Source organism: Urocampus carinirostris, chromosome 1, assembly GCF_059441175.1.
Source record: "Urocampus carinirostris isolate Australia breed hairy pipefish chromosome 1, RoL_Ucar_1.0, whole genome shotgun sequence".
In the NCBI taxonomy this organism is placed as follows: Eukaryota; Metazoa; Chordata; class Actinopteri; order Syngnathiformes; family Syngnathidae; genus Urocampus; species Urocampus carinirostris.
The window spans coordinates 66,011,402-66,027,155 of NC_142349.1; the positions used below are offsets into that span (position 1 = coordinate 66,011,402).

A 15,754-nucleotide genomic window follows, 5' to 3' on the forward strand; every position below is an offset into this window, starting at 1 on the left:
CCATCTTAATATTACAGCAATGCTTTTAAAAAGGGTTTTGTTTTATATTGAACTAATTAGCACATTTCATACAAATTTTCACGTTTTTGTGTGTACTTTTTGGACATGATTTTATTTAAATAATGCAAATTGTGCATAGTATAACATTCGGCATTAATGCAGCTACAGAATATCCGCAATGCTAGCATTGGTTGGTAGTTGAGGTGATGCTAGTGGCTAAAACAAATCATACCACCAAAATGATGCTATTTGATGTATAGATCGATAGATACTTTATTCATCCCTGTAGGGAAATTCTCACTTCCAGCAGGATCCTTGTTTTGAAAAATAAAATAATAAATCAAAAGCTATAGAATACAAAAATACCCAATATAACATGTTAATAAAGAGTATTTAAATACTGTTACGAAAAATACACACTAATAAAAATAGGCTAATATGCAAATGTGGGTTTGGGGTTAATGTGGGCTTTTACTCCCCCGGGTGGAGTTAAAGAGCCTCATGGCATGAGGGAGAAATGATCTCCTCAGCCTGTCCGTGGAAGAAGACTGTGATAGCAGTCTGTCGCTGAAACTGCTCTTCCGTTTGGAGATGATGCTGTGTAGTGGATGTGATGAATTGTCCATGATCGACCGCAGCTTGTTCAGTGCCCGTCTCTCCGCTCCAGTTGTCAGGCTGTCCAGCTCTGTGCCCACAACAGAGCCCGCCTTCCCCACATTTGATAATGCGGCTAGTGGCTGGGTTCGCAAAAAGTGAGCTAAATTCAGGCCAGGGACTGCCAGAAAAGAACAGATTAGGTCCCTAAGAAGTTTCAGTCCTGCACAATCTTATATCCTTATATCACCCATTCCTACTGTACAGTTAAGATTGTGTAGCGGGTGATTGTATAAAGCATGGATCACCAACATGGTTCCTGCAGGCATTCGGTAGCACCCACAGAACACCTGCAAATGGACTTAAAATAGCTCACCAGTGATGGGTCATTGTGATTTTCTTGGAAACGTCATTTCCAATTTGTCAGCTTCTTTAAAAACATGATACATTTTTCCAAATTATTTTTATTTGGTGTTTGTATAATATATATATAAACAAGGCCAATGTTTTAGTGTTTGACTGAGCTATATTAACCCCACTTTAAAAATTACAACCTGGTAGTTACATAGTAACAACATAGGTACATTCTAGGAAATAACAGCGGGTTGTGCTTCCTATTTTAGAAATGCATATCAAACTGGTAGCCCTCTTGGCTAGTAAAAAAATTAGTAGCTCTGTGCCCCTAGGTATAAAGTGTGCAGTTTCAGCCCAACCATACAGAACTGCTTATCTAATTACTTTGTTCTGTCATTATCGTGAGGAACTGCGCCAAATGGCGTCACCGTTCAGTTGGAATTTGAAGCCTTTAAAAACAGGCTGTATTTTTAGGCACAAATGTTGGCTGCTTTTAGCGAGAAAGCAAGCTCTGTGCCTGTCATTCCGCTTCCAGTGGGGGCGAGATGAATGCCACAGGGGGCAGAAGTGACGTGACCTTTGAACCACGCCGCAGCTCCTGTTGAGGAAGCAAAATATTTCTGAGGGTGTGCATGTTGAGTCAACACTTGCACAGAATTGTACACAAACAGCAGCTGCCAAAACAGTGTTCAATGTATAACGGCGTATTGCTTTGGGGTATTTTTCCTTTAATTTTTGATTTACCATATTTTCCAGTCTATAAGGCGCACCTAACAACCCCAAATTGGACATAAAGGGTGCCTTATAATCTGGCGGGCCTTTATATAAAGGGCAGAATTCAGATTCAGATCTAGTTTATTGTCATTTTAGTACACGTGTATACAGAACAAAATGTTGATACATCTGACCCGCACAGTTTCCTTGAATGTACAGATATAAATAAAATGTATTGAGTTGGAGTATTGAAGTACTAATAATATACTAAATAATTATGGATATGTATAGTATTTTACAGTAGTGCAAAGAGTGCAAGAGGAGCAGATAACCAGATGTGCAAAATGGGCAGTCAGGTAAACAGTAACAATAACAGTGTAGTACGATAGTGCAGAGGAGAACAGATGTGCAAGGAGTGGCTAGCTATAAAGAACTGCCAGTAGTGCAAAAAAGTCAAACAAAACCAACAGATGTACAGTGGATAAGAATGGAAATGCATACAGTGTTTAAGGGGTGTGCGTTATTATACATGGTTGATGGTATACTACCGTATTGGAACAACCATCAATCAATCGATAATCATCACTGGCCCAAATTGCAATACATTTTATTCAATGGGATTTGAACTCGGGTCGTGGCGGTGAAGGTACAGACACTTTATCAATAGACTACCAGTGGTACAGCTGACATAAGAAAAGGCATTAGAGCTTATCTCATTATCACACTTTTTTTACAATGCAAAATAACCCCTGCTAATTTGCATTTTTTTTTCCTGCATTCTGATGGGTTAATCAGTCACTCTACTCCAGTTTCCGTCAAAAATATTTTAAAAGACTGAGCGGAAAAAGAAAAGTCTTTTAACAAAAGACAGTCGAAGCTTTTATGTATGTATATATATATATATTAAACTGCTGCGTTATTGATGTTGTGGTGGAGAGAAGGTTTATCATAATGCAGGACAAAATGCACTATGCAAATTAGAATTTCTGGCACCATGAGTAAAAATAATGTGATAATAAGATAATCTCTAATGCTTTTTCATAGGTGATCTGTGGTAAAGTGTTGGCAGTGAGGTACGCCCTATTATTTGGCGACACTTAACGGCTGATGCGCTTACTGTATTCTCAATTTTATGCACCGTAACTTCCAGGGCGCCTTATGAAAAGTATATGACAAAAGACTATTTTTGGGAGGTGCGCCTTCTAGTGCGTAAAATATGGTTATCGTTTCAATGAAATGTGTAATTTTATTTCCGCCTTCAATGCATTGCAAGTGTTTCTTTGTGGGGGCTGGGCTCTGTAGCTCAAAGCTACAAGATTGTCAGACATTTAACCTCATTGTGTGGCATTTCAGAGTAGGCCAGACCCGTCTCAAGTCAGCTATTGATTCACTTAACATTTGAGTTAACCTTTAAGGTCCGTATGAAGAGACCCCCGCCCCCTGCAAATGGAGTCGCGCCCATCCACCACATGACTGGACGTCTTAAGTCAGGCCAGCTTTTTTGCCTAGAGCATCGAAGCATGTAACTCAATCTCAGGGTGTGAGCGAGGTTGTTCGAACCACATCAAAATATGGAAAATAGGAGGGATACGCCATACTGAAAATTTAGGGCTGAAAACCAGAAAATGAGAAAACGCTTGGCCAAAATAGCGACGAGCAGACCGAAATAAACTACAAAATGACTAAAACAAAAAATACAGAAGTTTAACACTTTTATGTTGCACTTTCTCCCTTGAAGCATAATATAAAATAATACCAGACTGGCATTACTAGCTGCTGACTTTCAATACTTTTATTTGATTCTTGTAAAACAAAGGCGTTAATGAGTACAGTAATCCCTCAGTTATCGCGGTTAATCGGGACCGAGACCACCCGCAAAAACTGAAAATCCGCAAAGTAGCGGCGCCCCTTCAAAAATGCTTTAAAAAAAACGTATACAGTATACACCCCCGCCATTAAACCGAAGTGATCGCTGGCATGATGGCAAGGAGTTATTGGGTGACTCATCTAGAACTCTTCACACTGGACCTGAATGTACCAAAACATGACCCACAAGTGTAGCCATGTCTTACATAATCAATTTACACGGTATAGGACTGTGGCGAAACCACTACAAACCATTCAGTATGATTGTATTACCTGCTCTCAACCACATGCAGCCATCGCAGTTTATTTCGCTTGTTAACACTACCGGTTACATATTGAACATAAAAACAGTGATAATTTGATAGTTGATGAGTGTTTGTGAAGCGTTTTGGGAAACAACAGTTAAAAAAAATGGTCTGTGCCCCTTTTAATGAAAGTGAAAGAGCTACCTTCTGACAATAACAACATACTTTAGCTAGCGGCATCGTACAGCTTTTACAATAAATACACGAAACCACACACAATTAGCCGTGTTTAGGTAGTACAAACAACCGCTCGCTTTTGGTATAATAAAGTCAAACTTGAGATGAAATGTGACTGAAGAGAAAATACTTACGTCGCGTCGCCGAGTTCCTACATGATAAACTGAGCGCCAAATAAGAAGGGGGTGAGGTGGGAGGAGTGAAGGAGGGGGGGTGAGCGAAGTGGTAACTCACCATGACTAAGCATTGTGTCAGGGCCTCCCCTCCCCTTCACAATAAGAGTGTCCACACAGTGTCCTCAGTTGACATAAGCTTGCGCTCAATGGCGTCAAGTCAATAAATGCTTTTATTGAGAAGGTAAGGTATATTTTTTAGACCCACGAAGCTCTGAACCCGCAAAAGTGGAACCGCAACGTTCCACTGTATTTAAAAAGTTCCTGTTGGAGAACAAAGTGCAACAGATGAAGCAAAACTGCAGATAAATAAAAAAATAACGCTAGCAGGTTCATTCCACTTAAGAACTTTAAGTAAAATGGCTGATCATGATGAAAACATAAAAAGGACATATTTTGGGGGCATTGTAGCTTTTAATGGTAGGAGTAGGATGCAATTGATGACGGCGGGGGTGCAATAGCCACCACAGTCAAATGCAAAAATGGAGTCAAGTCATGTTTTTCGTATAGCCCTTTATGACAAAGAGTCTCAAAGGGCTGCACAGACCACATAGTATATCAAACTACAGACCACACCATCCCCTGATCTAAAACCTACATGAGAGCAAGGAGAAACTCAAAACCTCAACATGAGGAAAATAAAGAAACCTTGACAAAGTTGTTGGCTCCTATCTATTAGCATGTACTCGTTAGCATCCCCCCGGTAGAGAAATTATTTATTTTCGAACTTTTTAAGGACACCTTTAACTACGCACTCCACTTTTAATTCATAATTCTTTTTAGCATAAAATTATAGTCAGATTACTCTTAAATACACTTGGTTTAGGGTTTTGGATGACATAATCTAGGATTAGTTAATATTGTTTTAATCACTCTCTTTTTTTCTATTTCAGTTTTATGACCAGCCCTCTACAAGATTGAGAAACCTATTATCAGTCGAAAAAAATGTACTTTTATGCACACTGACATTAATCTATTTTCATATCAGTCTCACAAAAATCCAGCACTTCATCCAAACTTCAAGCACTTTTTAATCCTTGAAAAAACAAAAATAAAATTCAAGGATTTCAAGCACCTCTAAGAACCCTAACAATGTAAAATAATAATATCTGTGCTACCAAATACTACGAATCTAACCTAGTTTACTACGCCAATTCTCAGCAAATGCGCATTTTCCTTGAAAACTTAACAATGAAGGAAAGAAACGATCAATGCTCGTTTTTTATTAACAATGTTGCTTGTTCCTTGGTTATTTATGATGCACTAGTGCCATCTGCTGGACACTTGTACAGGGTTCCCGCGGATCCTTGAAAAGTCTTAAAAGGTATTAAATTTATTATTCTAAAAAATAAGGCCTTGATTAGCATTTAAATGTCTTAAATCCAATTTCCGAAAGTCTTAAAAATGTGAATACATTATTAAGATGTATATACTGTTGAACTAAAAAGATTTATTAATATCTATCAATTGTCTTTTTTTCAAAAACCTAATTCACGATTTTATTTTCTTGGCAACATCGCGTAACCACAATAATGGAAGTACTAAACGGTGATGTGGTTTCAGTCGGGCCTTTCAGAGCACACACACCCACAATACACGTAAGAACTTTGCACAAAAAACGTTTACGTTGGACCACGTTAAAGTGTCCATTTAATGAGAAGGGACTGACGAATGCTTTTCGCAATGGGTAAACATTAAGCTGGGCCAGGTAATGTGTACGTGACACAATGTATTGTGTGCAAGAAATATGTGTGTTTTATTTTTGTTTTGTTATTTTCCGAGTGTGTTTTTTGGTCTTAAATTCGATGTCAAAAGGAATTAAAAATTCTTGAACTAAACTTGCCTTAATCTGTAGAAACCCTGTTATAGTAACTGCAGGTTTGGTGAGCAGTTTATTTTAGTCTTAGAATCAATTTCGACTTAAAAACGGCGCTCTAAATGTTACTATGAATTTTTAAAATCTGAAAATTTTCTTTATAATTTTTGAATTATGATTTTCAATATTTGACCGCTTTTTTATAGTAAATTAATCTTTCACCGAACAGAATGCCTTCCAATTGACTTCTGGTACAAATAGACTCAGTTGTAGAAACTAAGCTCTCACCTTAGTAAGTAAAAATTAGCCAAAGTTGAGAAAAGCTAAGGAATACACAAACTTTTGAGAAAAGCCTCGCACCGCTACCATTTTACTTCCACCTACTTTTTGTGAATAAAATGAAAAATAAGTAGCTGTGACTGACACAAGCCCCCCAATGAAAGCTAGCTTCACATGGCTTGCCTCACTAGACGAGCCGTCATCACAACATCGTTTTTTCAAAAGGGTTTATTGTCATTTTATATTTACTTTTGGCTGAAACAAAAAAAATGCAGTTCTCTTGATTTTCAAAAGAGCATTTTTGTTCAGTGCTGAAATTTCAGTGCATCCATATAAAATAGGTTTTAAGTAGTCATAAGGTGTCATTGCTTCCTTCCCACTGCACTCTGTTTACATGAAACCCTTATGGCCGTCACCGTTTGTTTGGACTTGTGACAGCTTCTCCATGAGACCACAGTGACCTGTGACCTTTGCAGAAAGGATGAGCCTAGAAACCAAAACAGAAGCCTTTTGTTGCAGCTCAAAGAAAAAACATCTGCTAGGTTCGGGGAAAAAGAAAAGGGGATTAACTTTTTTTTTTTTTTTGTATTGCTGTTTTTTTTTTAAAAGGCTGTTACGTCCTTGATTTTTTTTCCACTCGTTGTTAAATCCCCACACGACATGGAAAACCGCAAACGATACATGGAAAAGTGCAAATGAGGGAGATTTAGTTTGTATTATAACCGTAAAGTCTCAATTGTACTGATGAAATTAAATGAGACAAGAATAGATTGGTGAACCGAAATCTAAAAGTCACAGTGACAAAATGTCTATTCTCTTTGCCCCTTCAACAAAAAATGTTTAACATAGTGTTATTGTTTTTGTCATCAGAGAATAAATGAAGCCTTTTTTTGAGATCCGACAAGTATAATGAAATTTAAGACTTCTCCATTCAGTGCAAGTAGAACAAATTAAAAAGGGAAAATTGTATAAAAATGATTAAATAATTAAACAATAAAACACACTTAAAACAAACTTCTATTCTATAGCATACGAATAACCTATATTTTATGTTGACAATATCTGTGTATTATTTGCCCTCATGTAGGTTTTAGATCAGGGGATGGTGTCATAATGAGCGTTCTCTATCCGGGCCCTGGTGCTGTGGAATGCTCTTCCCCCTGTCATAGACACGTGCGGATGCGGTGTCCGTACGATGTCACTCAAATGCATCGTTCCATCATTCGGAAGGTTAAAGTCTTGGGATTCAAGAAATGCCAACCATTCCTTAGTTTCTATTTTCTTTTTCACTCGCAACTTTACTGTGCATATGACAATAAACACTTGGAATTGAGTTTAATTTAAAAATAGACACTCCATTCCATCCATTATCTGCACCGCTTATCACAGAAACATCGAGTTCAGTCTGAAACTAGATATATAGCCAGAGTAGCTCACCGAAGTCGTTGTGTTCATAATAATAATGTGCAGCCGTGGTCCTCTTATATCCGTGAGTGTAGTAAATCCAGGAGAATAAAATGTTTACAAATACAGTATAGTAAAAAATGCTTTCTGTATGCCGTCAGCCACGTGCTATACACATTCATCTTTTTCGGCCAATTGCAGGCTTTGTTTTGCCGTTTAAGCCAATGCCAGCCTGTAAATGATAAAAAGGATCCGCCTCTTGACTTCCGACTAACTTTAGCCAATAGTGATCGATTCAAATGATGATTGACACATTGGTTAGCCAATGAAACGCCGGTAAATAAATCCCAGCATACACCGCGGACTACTTGGCGTTCGGGGGAAAATCTAGTTGGCGGCTGCAAGTTAGTTGGAAGACTTTGCGATTTAATATTGTTCCATAAATAAGGCGCACTGTATTATAAGGCGCATGGTCAGCTTTTGAAAAAAATAAAGGCTTTTAGGTGCGCCTTATAGTGCGGAAAATACGGTACTTTACCGGTACTGGTGCCATTCTACCCTAGCATACACAGTACAGAGAACTCTTTCTTCCCAACAGTCAGCTGATGTTACATGTGTCCGTGATATGACTTACCAGAACCTTCCCAGCGATTCAAAATTCAGCCAATCCTCTTTAAACACACCATGTGAGCCCGATTCCTGAAATAGTGACACTTGCATGGTTGTTGTCAATGCCGGAGTGGCTAATCGGGAAGAACAGGAGATTTCCCGAAGGGCTCATGTCAAGGTGGCGTTTGGGTTGGCTGGATGGGAAAAATATTTTTAATATTCATTCTCTAGCCAGCTATTTGGCCACATTCAGCGCAACCCCAACAGAGCAGATGGAACAAGTTCTCCCATATGGGGGACTCTTCTCCTCCCAAACATTAAATTGGTTTGGCCCACCACCAGTATTCTTTTCTGTAGTGGTAAAATGAACAGAGAACAGTGCGAATGATATGAGTCAGGTTTGATGGAGGGTAGAAAGGTGCTAGTTGGAGCTGAAAAAGCCAGGAAACGAAATAGAAACGGGTTATTGAAGGACTGCTACCATTCATTTCACTCTTCTTGCACTTTTCGACTGTCATCTGTGTGTCTTCGGTCGTGTGTTGTGCTGCGTTTTTGCAGATTTTAGCGGATACCCAAATAAGCTGGTAATGATGGGAATTCCGTCTCTTTTTCTAAAAGCGGCTCTTTCAGCTCGTCTCCCAAAATCTTCGGGTTTTTTGATACTTTTATCCTTATATTAAGAAATATTATGCACAAAATTACTTTTGGGAGACAAGTAAAGATAAAAAAAATAAAAAAGACAATGAAAAAAGAAATAACAGAAGAAAAAATAAAATAAAGGTCGAAAAAACTGAAGGAAAAAAAACTATTAAAAAGAAAGGAATACATAAGTAATAGGCAAGAAAAATTAAAAGAATACAAGAAAAAGGAAGGAAAAGAACTCCATCCCTGATTGTTGTCATTATTATGCAACTGTATATCAAGCAAACGCCATTTACCATATCTATGGGAAGGGCAAATGTTTGGTTTAAAGCCCCAGTTGTGTAAAAATACTTCAATCATTTAAATAGGTCACTATTAATTCACGTTGTATGCAAAAACACGTGTACTCCTAACCATGTTTTTTTTTAAAATGGTAGGTTTATAATTTTCTATTTTTATTCCGCAACTTGAGATCCCCTCTGAAGAAGGTAACATGTTTGGATGCCACCTTATTACTACGGAAGATTAAATGACTATTTAAGGAACATAGTTTTTTCCCCAGCGGTGTTTTTAAGCACTTAAAGGCCACTTACTTTGCCACAGATGTGTCCTGCATGTGAACCACCACATTTGAGTACATTAAATTAGGGATCTTCCCCAATTTTCTCCACTGCTTCCTTCTCTAGCCACTAATGCAGGCTATAGCTTGCTGCTAGTGTTGGCTGTTCCTGCTTTGTCCTTCAGCGTCACTCGCCTTCCACAGCTGCTTGTACAAGCAAGAGTTGCTGATTTCATTCTACTTCACAGTCGCAACGCTTAACAAATTCTGCACTTCTCTTGCAATATTTTTAGTAGCCTCTCCTGCTAGTTGCTAAAGTTGGCTACTTACAGCAGGTCTGACCAACACCGGCCATACACTCTTTTCAGCTTGAGTGAATGCCACTCGAGAGGATCATCAAGTCCTGTGGCTTGCTGAAATTAATCATTGTTCATGCAAGTAAATATGCAAGTAGGTTTTGTATCTTGGGAAGTGGCAACCTTTGGGCTTCCATGGTTTGTTTTCTTCAAATGAACACGCTTCAGGTATCTATTCTAGAGGTAAGATCAGGCCTAAATAATCCAGCCCGGCCCTGCCTGCGATTAATAAGGCCTAGCCCGAGCCTGACAAATTAACTTGATTTGAGGGACAGAGCCTGAAAAAAAACGAATCTCCATATTTCATTTGAGAGCAAGAGGGAGAAGCCGTAGAAAGAAGAAAGTATGACTGGCCGCCGGGTTAGCGCATGCCTGCGTGGCCTTGTGGGAGCACTGATAAGCACGCTAGCACTGTAGGACAAAGAAATGGAACCACATAAACGACGCATGTGTTTTCCTCACGACAACTGTTGTTGTTGAATAAATAAGTTACTGTGTTTAGGTTGAAATATAAAGTGAAATGATGATAATAGTAGATCCGAGTAATAGTACTTCCAGGTTTTAGGTGTCACCTCTTGCTCTTTGATCTAGTTGTCCGTAGTAGTCACACACTGACCAACAGGACAAGCGAATGTTCTAATCAGTCTCCATCCATGTTGAAGGATTAACAAAGCAATGCTGTGAGTTTATGAAAGTGTTTTATATGATTAGATACTTACTATATCTTGTAATAGGTTTGACAGATGTTACGTCTATGTACTTTATTGCTGTGAACTTCTTGGCACATGGACTCAATGCATTCTAATGTAATTTGCAGTTTTCACCATTGATAGAAGGAATGAAAGCTACAGTTATACGCCCACTGCGGTCATAGTCCTTCTTTGATGGTTTAGCTCGGTGTCATATCGATGACACTACAACGTATGTGGCATGTAAACACAGCCACAGGATAGGGTTATGATGGCGTGACGTCACAGACTTAAAGTGTGCGGTTGCCGATAAGTGTAGCGATAAGAATGCCTACTGTAAATAAACGCCAGTGAGCACAGAGCCAGTTTCCAAGTTCCTTATTGAGCATATCATTGCCGCAAAAGATGGATCCTCTGTTCCTCGCCCTGCCTGGCAATCCGCCAGTCCCGTGGCCCCGCTGGTTAGATTTTTTGGAAACCTTTATTGAAGCCATTGGGCTATGCAATGTGCAAAGGCCTGCAATACTAAGGCCCACATCTTTCAAATCTTTGGATCTGCCAGGAAATTTGCGGACTGTATTGCATATCACTCCAGACCCTTCGCCGCTCCACAGAGTGTCATGGTGCGCAGGATTATCTTCGGGCAGTGTTGGCAGCGGCCGGTGAGTCGGTCCACCATTGCGTCGCTGACCCCCAGGGCTTAACCACCCTTTGCAGGTTTGGAGATTTGGAGGACAAGCTGAGGACACGACGGAACTTAAACTGCGGGACAAGCTCTTTTTAATGCCGGACGATGCGTCCCTAATAGAAATTAGTGAAATAAAACGCGAAAGAGAAGCCCAGCCTAAGCCAGAGTTAATGATTGACTTTTGATGTCTAACCTGACCCGAACTTGTCAGCTGACCTCACATGGACCGTCAATGCTATCGATATTCTAAAGTCATCCAGACAAAGGCTCTACTTACTTCGTCAACTCGTCATTCGGAGTCCGTCAATTCATTCCAGTCATTTTTTATCATGCTATCATTGAATCCGTTTTGACTTGGTCAATCACAGTTTGGTTTGGTCGAGTCAATCAGAAAGAATTGTCAAGGATGGAATCAGTGGTGAGGACGGCAGGGGAAATAATAGGTGCTGGCCTTCCGTCCCTGCATAGTATCTACATCGAACGTACGAGAAAACGGACACTAAAAATTATGGACGATCCCAGTCACCCTGCTCACAGGTACTTTGATTACCTGCCGTCAGGTTCCCGTCTTCGCTCCATTAGGAGCAAGACTACACGTCTTTAAGAGAGTTTTTACCCTTCCGCTATTCACATGTTCACCAAGAAATGATTAGGTTATTATGTGTAGAACAGTGTTCATTTTACCTGTGAAAAGTGATGGGTCCCGGGAACTCACATGCTCAAAAATCTATGGGTCCCAACAGAGATCTATGGGTCCCCAAAATTTAGTGTTATCGAGGTTGAAATTGTAAATCGGCGACAAATATGTAATATAAATCTATCTATTCATTCAGTTTTAATCATCAGTTTATTGGTAATACAAATCAGTTATCTCTTCAAGATTTTGCAGTTCACAACTATATTGTAAATTATACAAATTAATATTGCTGAAATAATTATATAAATCTATATTTTTATTCAGTTTTAATCATCACAGTTAATTGGTAATACAAAGCAGTTATCGCTTCAGATTTTTCAGTTCACAATATTGTACATTATACAAAATACTGAAAATACTGCCATCCACTTAACTATCTTTAGCAGTGAAAGCATGGCCAAGTCTTTTTGATGTCGTATCCGTTCATACTTGCTTCTCTCTTCCTGCAGGAACGGAATTTTCATAGCTAATTTGTGGTTTTCATTGTCATTTTGCCGGTCCAATGTGCTTCTCTGAAAGTTCGTATTGCAAAATGGTGAATGCAATGCAGTTTTTTTGTCACACTGGGTACATCCATCACAGAACATGTGGCCTCCATTGTCATCCTCCTCATAGCGTAACCAGGAATATAATTGAGTCCATTTTGGCAGAAAAGTCCTTTTCTTCCTAGGAGTATTCTTTTATTTTCTTTCGTCGAATCGTCGGCTTCAACGCACGTGTTTTCCTTGCCTTCGCGATCATCTGAAGAATTTCTCCACCGTTTTTTTCGTGCCGGAATTATTGCCGTTATCACTTTCTGTATTATGTTTCGACTTATTACTGGACAAGAAAGAAATTACCAATTTTGTGTTGATGTTCACCTTAATTCGACGACAAGCACCACAACAATGACGTCATCTCGAAGCAACAAGATCTCGTTTGCCAAGATTGGCGTGCAGACGAAAACTCGAACCGCGAGACCAAAACAACCATGGCGGATCTGCCTGACGAAAAGTTTGGAGTGCGGTAAATCTTTGTTTTTAAAAAAAAAAAAGTAATCGGGTAATAAGGACAATTTGGTGTCAAAAAAGTTGCGTCCCGCGGACGCACGTTGATTTGAGGCAATGCGTCCCCAGCAAAAATGATGCGTCTAGGACGCAGGGACGCGGGCAAACGAGAACACTGACAGTATTATTATGCCAACGAAGTTCCTCCGACCTACTATTCTACTCTAGTCTTGTTATTTACATATTCTTTCATTTTAAACTATTCTACTTAATTACCTTGTATTATACACTAGAATATTTTTTTTTACTGTATTCTCTTTATTCTTTTACATTACTGGCTAAATGAATAAATACAATAATACCTCCAATCTATTTCAACACTGTCACTATAAGTTGTATTAAAGAGTTGATTTATCATTGTTTTTGTCACCTATTCATCCATTTATTTAATCTCTTAGCTGCTTTGTCCTCCTGAGAGTCCTGTTTTAGCTTGAACTCTCTACAAAGAAGCAAAATTACCATCCAAGTGTTACTTTTACACATACTCACTCTTAATGTAGCAATTTTTGATTTTTTTTTTTATATTAATTTGGAATCACCTAGTCGTGAAAAGAAACCCATTATCATATATCTATTTATCTAAATGTATTACTGTGAAAACTTAAAGGTTGAGCAGGGGTCTCCAATCATTTCAAGCCGAGAGCCACTTTTTATCACTTATTAGCAGGGCACCCAGTTTGATATGAATTTCTACAATAACATGTCATCTTATTATGATGTTATGGTCATGCTGCTGCCCATCAATGGTGAAAACTAGCTCATGATGCATTATATCGAAAAACAACAGCTGCCACATGATGAAGGTGCTATATCTGAGTCGGATCAGAATGTTTCCCCTGCTGCAATGGAAATCGGTACCATCTGTTTCGTGTGGGGGAGCAAACCTCCAAAAAAGTCACAAAGACCTGGTACAGGTGAGCTACTTTAAAACATTTGTTGTTAGGGAGCACCCTGGTGCCCAAGGGCACCACGTTGGAGACCTCTGATTCAGACAGTTAAGAGGACAAGCTATGGCTTTTTTTCTTGTTGTCTAGTTAACTGTAGTCGCACTGGAAACAGATATACACCGGAAATGCAACTTCAAAATAAAAGAGTACAAGACACGCAATTAGACTGATTATTGAACCGTTACTTCATGTGTGTGTGAAAGATTGTTTTTATATTTAGGAATATAAAAACAAGTTATATTCACACTGTGAATTCTGAGAAATGTTACAACCAAAACGACCAACCTATCAACTGGGTGAAAAAAATAAAATATCAATCTATTCATACTCGTTTTTAGCTGCATTTTGGACTCCAATACTCCAATGTCCATATTATTTATGGCTCACGCAAATCATTGTCAGGGTTGGGTAGGGTTACTTTAACTGGATTACTTTCAATTACTTTTGGATGACTCCAATACCAAATATGCTAATAAAAGACAAAAGAAACTAAATATGAATAACATTATGACTCACAACACGTGGTAAGCTTTCTTTCCTGGCTTTGATCTCCGGCAAAACGAACATAAAATGCGACAGAAACAAAATGAAAATAGATCCAAACAGCTTGCCAACATCATTTTTCCCGTTCCATGTGTTCCGTTACTCCCCAAGCCTGCGCAAAATTTTGTAATTTCATTCACATTTAGTTTATTTTGTCTTTTATTCGCATATTTGGTATTGGAGTAAACCAAAGGTAATTGAAAGTAATCCAGTTAAAGTAACCCTACCCAACCCTGATCATTGTATTCAGATGTAATATTTTGAGTCCTCCACTGAGTGGCAGTGCAATACATGCCTGCTTTCCAGCTCAATTTAAATAATTTTACTCAGTGCCAATTCTGATTTAGAAGACTGTGGTGGGGCTAGCTCAATTAAACACTGCGAGGAAATGACAAAGGTTCTTCTTCAATATGGTTATGCACAATATTTAATATAATTGCAAAAAGAAATAAAACAGAATTCCATTTATCCCAAATTTTCAATATTTGTCAAATAGTGGTGCTTTACTGTGGATCATTGCCTTTAGAGATTTTCTCACAGTGGTAACATGTCCTCATTTTTGTAAGTATAAAATATAAAAATTTTTGTTTAATGGTCGTTTTCTCAAATAACAGTCAATCCATCTTAACCACAAATGTCCATCTAAACTTGTTTATTTTTTTGTGGATAAAATTATATATCACTTATTCAAAAGCCTTCACATGATTTCTGAGGACATGAAGAGAAAATTCCTTTTTGTATGAATCACAGTATTCTTAAACGGTTTCCCTATTCATTTATTTTCTTTGTGTTGACTAATATTACTAAACCATAACAAAAACAGGAAACTGCTTAACTTAAAGATCACGGTCAGCCAACAATTCTTGAATAGATGAATAGATAGATACTTTATTCATTTGGCAATTGAACCAGCATTGTTGACAGTGTCATGTCCTGCACGGATGTCAACTGTGGTTCTGCATTCATCTAGTGAATTTCACTTTGCCCACTTTGAGATTCAAATACTATCGGCATGGAACTGATCATTGATTTTTGCAATCCGGAGATGGAATAAGAGCTTGCTCTGTCCACTCCACGCATCGGCCCGGTATTGCAGTACCTCCGGGAACGGTGCATTCGCAATGATCGCATCAAGGCTTTAGGGCTAGGACCTAAGCTTGGCCTTTTGGCTGAGAGTAAGTGTCCCGGCTCCTAGGCTTTTTAGCGTATTATGAACTGACCGACAACGGATAATGGATAATGAATAATGAAGATAGAACAATAACCCTTAAAATTATATTATATTATTATTTAATG

The 15,754-nt window shown here is 38.6% G+C and overlaps 1 pseudogene; it reads left to right on the forward strand.

The window, feature by feature from the left end:
- Positions 1 to 15,482: 15,482 nt before the first annotated feature.
- On the forward strand, positions 15,483 to 15,572 carry LOC148376593 (U2 spliceosomal RNA; annotated as a pseudogene).
- Positions 15,573 to 15,754: the final 182 nt, after the last annotated feature.